This window comes from Octodon degus, unplaced genomic scaffold (genome assembly GCF_000260255.1).
Source record: "Octodon degus isolate 3935 unplaced genomic scaffold, OctDeg1.0 scaffold00116, whole genome shotgun sequence".
NCBI lineage: Eukaryota > Metazoa > Chordata > Mammalia > Rodentia > Octodontidae > Octodon > Octodon degus.
This window is the reverse complement of record NW_004524692.1, coordinates 8683597-8689596: the sequence shown is the minus strand read 5'-3', so window position 1 is coordinate 8689596 and position 6000 is coordinate 8683597.

Sequence of the window (6000 nt, the reverse complement as noted above, 5' to 3'; positions counted from 1 at the left end):
ATAATTGATATATATCTAGGAATGAGCCAATTACTTCTGTATTTTTCATCCTATGACAATAAACTCTTTTGAGGTAAGTATTGATGATCTTTTGAATTTTTTTGAGTTTATTAATTTTTAAAAAGAGAATAAATAGCAAAATACTAGAAATGATACAGAATTTCACTAAACAAAGTAATAGGAATTCAATGTTCATATATTGCATATTTGTATTCAAATTAGTTGTTCAGATTACCAGATATAAGCATGCAAAGCTGATCAAAAAATTGAAAAGAGGAAAAATATCTGCACTGACTTCAGCCTAATCATTATTGAATGCAAGAATTTGAGTCTTTTCTTTCCTCTTTATGGTAAGGTTGGCTGAAGGTTTATCAATTTTATTTATCTTTTCAAAGCACACATCTTTGATTCAGTAATTCTCTGTATTGTTTCTTTGATCTCCATTCCATTAATTTTTGCTCTTATCTTTATAATTTCCTCCCTTCTGTAGGTTTTGTGTAGGCCTTGCTCTTCTTTATGTAGAATTTTTAGATAGAACACTAGGTTGTTTATTTGTGCTCATTTTGTTTTCCTGATGGGAGAGTTCAGGTACAAAATTCCCTCTTAGGTCTGCTTTTATTTCATTCTGTAAGTTCCAGCATGTTTTATTTGCATTCTATTCTAGTTGTAGATAATGTTTAATTTCTCCTTTTACTTCATCTGTGACCCATTGGTTACTTAGGAAGGTGTTATTTAATTCTCATGTGTACATGGAGTTCTTACATTGTATTTTGTCATTAATTTCTAATTTCATTGCACTATCGTCAGATAATATGCATGGAATAATTTCAATCAGTTGCATTTATTTAAGTATGTATTTTGGATCAGTGTATGGTCTACTTTAGACAACATTCTATGTAAAGCTAAGAAGAATGTGCATTCTGATGATGTAGAGGGGGACAGTCTGAAAACATCTACTAAAGGCATTTATTCACGTTTGGATCAGTTCTGTTACTTCTTTGCTGATTTTTGTCCAGTTGATCTATCCCTTCGTGAAAATTTGGTATTGAGTTCTCCCCTTGCAGTTGTACTATTTGATTTCTCATGTCTATCAATATTTTTCTTAAATAGTTGGGTGCTATTGTATTTAGTGGATATATATTTATAATTGTTATTGTAAATCTTGAAGATTTCTTAACAAGTGTGTAGTGACCTTCTTTATCCCGTTTGATTATTCTTGGTTTGAAGTTATCTGAAAATAGCATAGCTACCCCTGCTTTTTATGGGTTCCTGTTGCATCAAATATTTTTTTTCATTCTTTGATTTTCAGTCTATGAATTTCCTTTTGAGTTAAATTTGTTTCTCGTATACAACATATTGATGGATCTTGTTTCTTGATTTGTTCTACAAGTCTATTTCTTTTGATTGGTGAATTGAAGCCATTCATTTTCATAGTTATAACAGTTGTAGCTGTTGTGTACTGGCTTATCTTTGTCATGATTTTTTGCTATTTTTTTCACTATTTTTCCCTCTGTTTAATTGCATACCCAAGCTGGTGGTTTATTTTTGTTGTTGTTCATGGAATCGTGGTCATTTTTTTTTATCACGTTCTACCTTATAATTCCTTAATCTTTGTAGTGTCAGTTTGATGTTCATAAATCTCTTCAGTTGTATATTATTTCTCCATGAATTTTGAAAGAGGGTTTTGCAGAGTACATCAATCTGGGTTGGAAGTTGTTTACTTTTAGGATATGAATGTTATAATCCTAGGTCTTCTTGACTGAGTTTGTGTGGACAAGTGTTCTGTGAATCTTATGAGCTTTACTTTATAGGTGATCTGTTTCTTTTTGCTACTAGCTTTTAATACTCTGTTCTTGTGCTCAATTTCAGGAATCTTGTGATTATATGATGTGGTGTAATTTTATTTTGGTCATGACTGTTTTTCATTCTATATGCTTCATTTACTTGTATGTTAATTTTTTTTCATGCTTGAGAAGTTTTAGGTCATTATTTCTCTGAAGAATTTTTATGTCACTTTTGCTGTCTCCAGCTATTTCATTGACTCCAATCAATCTTATGTTAATTCTCTTTACTACACCTTGCAGCTGTTGGTGCAGCTCTGATATTTCCAAAGGAAAATGATGAGACAATTTAAAACATAAAGAAGAGATTCAATCTGATGTCAGGTGGAGCCATCTCTCCTTATGAAAGAATAAGAACTGAACCACCACTGTACTGCTAGTCTTTTGAAGGAAACAGTTAATGTTTTTTTTTTTCTTTTTACTCTGATGTTTTTCTTCTTTTGAATTTCTTTATCATTGTTTTTCTTTGTTTTTTAAAATGAATTTTACACATTTATATCTGGTAACCAGAACAAGTAATTTGAAGATAGCATCATATAATACAGCAACCATTGTTGAATTTCTATTACTTCATTTAGTGAAATTGTGCATTGTTTCTAATGCGTTTTTTTTTTTCCTCTCACTATTTTGTACTCTTTAAAATAAAAAACAAATAAAGTTTTAAGAAGATTAAATATACAAGAGTCAGGGCTGGAGGTTAAAGGATGATCACCCAAGTCTGGAGAAACTGAAGGACACAGGAGGAAAAGAATAAAATAAAATAAGTAGAAAGAGCAAAGACGATGTTTACTCACTTCAAAGTTTAAATTCAAGAAGTAGTTGAGGAAAGAGGGAAAGGATGTCTATAGAAAAGTATGAAAAGAAACTAAATATTGAAATACAGAAGAGAAAAAGAGAATGAAAAAGAAAAGAAATAAAGATAAAGGTAAGACCAGAGAGAAGAGAGAATAAAAAAGGAAAAAAAATATAAATGAAAAAATAACTATAGAATATAGAACAAAACAAGATAAAATACAGCCAAATAAAAAGGAATAACCAATCAGATAAAAAAAGGAGACTAAAAGTAGTAAAATACCACTGTTGTTTACAGTACCATGATAATGTACATATTTAATTCCAGACATGTTTTGAGGATGGAGCTAATCTTGGCCTTTGCATGTGTAGTTGGGACTGGTCTTCTGTTGGTGGATTTCTCCACAGTCCAACTGCTAGCTCCTCACTGCTACTTCAGACTCTCCTGTGTTGCTCGTCTCTCTAATTACTCTGGCCTCTGCAGACACATGTACTGCTGGTCTGAGGCTCAAGTCTTGGGGTTATGGTCAGTCTATTTGACAAAGGCATGTGTTTTCACACTGCTTACACTCTTTTCATAGGCCCTGCTACACCAGAGACACTGAAGAAAGCATAGAGTGGAGATATACTCTTTTCTCTCAGACCATGTTATCCCAGCGATAATAGGGGGAAGCATGAAGAATGGACTCAGTCTTCTTTCAGAAGTAACGGAAGAAGCACAAAGCACATATTTACTCTCCTCTTGAAGACTTGTATATTCTAGAGATCTTCTTGATTTTTTCTTTGATATACATTGAGATGGTTTCAAATCCAGAATTCAGTCTTCTCTTATAGAGGATTTTCTTCAATTAAGCTGCTCAGGTTTCTTCTGCCACAGTTCATTTGTCTGCACTCCCTTTTGAGGGGACCCCGTTTCCAAGCATGGCACCATGCTACTTGATGATAAACTGAAGAGCTACCACCCACCAGCCAACAGTTTGTTCTGACATTTGTAGATTATGAAATTAATGATGTGTATGAATTAGCAAAGTTGACATTTGAGAAAGAACATTGCTTCTCTTGGCTAGAGAATTCATACAATTTAGAACAGTAATTTAATGTAAATAAAATATAGTGAGATGACAGTGGCATGAAAAGTGTTATGAAATAATATTAAGCAAAATACATATCTGGATAAAAATCTATAATACAACAAAATTTACATATTAGTAATCGTGAGAGCAAATGGCCACCACTGTATTTTTCTTTGTAGGATATATTTAACATACAGGAAAGAAAAACACATATGTTATCAATGTAAGCAAAATTTTTGTATGATACCTAAAGATTATTTTTGTTTTAAAATTTCATTTGTATCTTTATTGTATTTCATATAGGAATTTATTTCTATTATTGTTTAATTTAGGTAAAGAAAAATTGCTTTTGAAAATATTGTCTATTTAAGACATTAAAAATGACTATTTAAATGTACAGTACATATTGAAAATTTAACATTTTATTTTATTGTTATTTCATGTTCTTGTTAGATGTGAATTATGTAATATAATATAACTCATGAAATTAATCTGATTCATTAATAGAAATACTCTTAAATATATATGATAAAATATATAAAATATTGTATATATTATATACAATAAAATTATATATAATAAAATATAGTTACCTATTAATATCCTTACATCTCTAAGGGGTATTTTTTTGTAGGAAATTTAACCTAGTGCACCCCATGTTTAACATCTTAAGGAAAAGGTAACCATTTGATACTGGCTAAGGAGAAAATCCAAATTAGTATCAATTGTTTCATTAAATTTAGACCATTTTGTATGCCCACAGGTGCTAATGTTTTACTTCCTGACACTCATGATATGATATATTAAACACTTAGGAGACAGAAACATTTATTAGAGTTAATATGAATCCTTGCCCTGGGGCAAAGTATTCTCAACCCCCGAATCTAAAACTTAAAACAGTTCAATAACCACTTCTGCATTACTTTTGATCACTTTTTCTTCTCCATATACCAAGAATGGGAAAAACTATTAGATAATCTAAATTCCTCTTTTAGTTTTTGCTCTGTAAATCTGAACAAAATATAGATTTCAGTCATTTTACCAAGTCCCAAAACAAAATATTTAGAGTGAGCTTACTATTTTATTTGTAAGAGTAAGGAAGTCATCTTTGATCCCTGGACAAAGTAACATAAATGCAAAATTAAGGGCAAACAGTGGGATTCTTAAAATAAAGGGATTAAGAAACTGGGGATGATCCTCAGTAAAGTTTTCCAGGGTAGTTATGTACCTTAGATGAAATCAGGAAATAGATAATGGAAATAGCAGAGAAAAGGCCAGAGAGAAATACATGCTATGGTTGAATGAACTTAACTGCTCCAAAGTGCCTATTAGAGCTTCTGCAGTGTCTCAGAGAGGTGGGGCCTACTGGGGCATACTTAGGTCATGAATCCTCTTCCCTCATTAATGAATTAGTGACACTGTATATAAAATGGCTTGTGAGATTTTGTTCCTTTTTTTTTCTATCTCCCTCGTGAGGATGGAGCAAGAAGTTCCCAACAAATGCCAGTCACCACACTAAGTCTCCCCATCCTCTAGAAGTTTGGGAAATAAATTTCTGTTCTTTTTGAATTCCTTGGTTTGTGATAATCTGTTTTAGCAAAACAAAACAAATTAAATCAGTAGGAGAGAATGATGTAGTGGATGTCACTGAAAAATGTGTGTGAAGAAGGAAGTTTAGATATATAAAGTAAACATTTTCTTGCTTTCAAAAAAATAAAGTCAAAAACATCTGAAGTTTTCAGCATTCTTTTGCTTCATCTAATGCAAACTGCACAAGATGGATTGTTGAACATTGTTCTTAATTGTTTATCTTTTTTCAAATATATGAGAGCTGCAATACTCCAGAAAGCATCTACTGTCCAGAAGAAAACAAAAACAAAAACTTCAGAAGTTACAGGATGTCAATGAACCTTCCTAAAGTTTAGTACTCTTCCAGATTTTTCACAGCTATCATGCTGTGTTGTTTCTGAATCATAATACAAGCTGAGTAATCATGAAATAATTCAATCTAGTAATATTCAAGAGGGTAGGTAGAGCCAGTTGTATGATAGAGCTACATGTTCATAGTGATATTATGCTTTGGCATGCTCGATAGTGATGCACTATTAAGAACAGCATGAATGAATTATGTAATATTTAACAAGTAGGGATTCTCTAATATATCCTCTTCTACTCAGGAAATGCATTAATGATAATGTTAGCAATAAAAATTCTGCCATTGCCACACTGTGAATAAGACTGAAGGGAGAAGTATCTGGAAAGAGCTTCCTTATCTCATTTGAGTTTCATGTTCC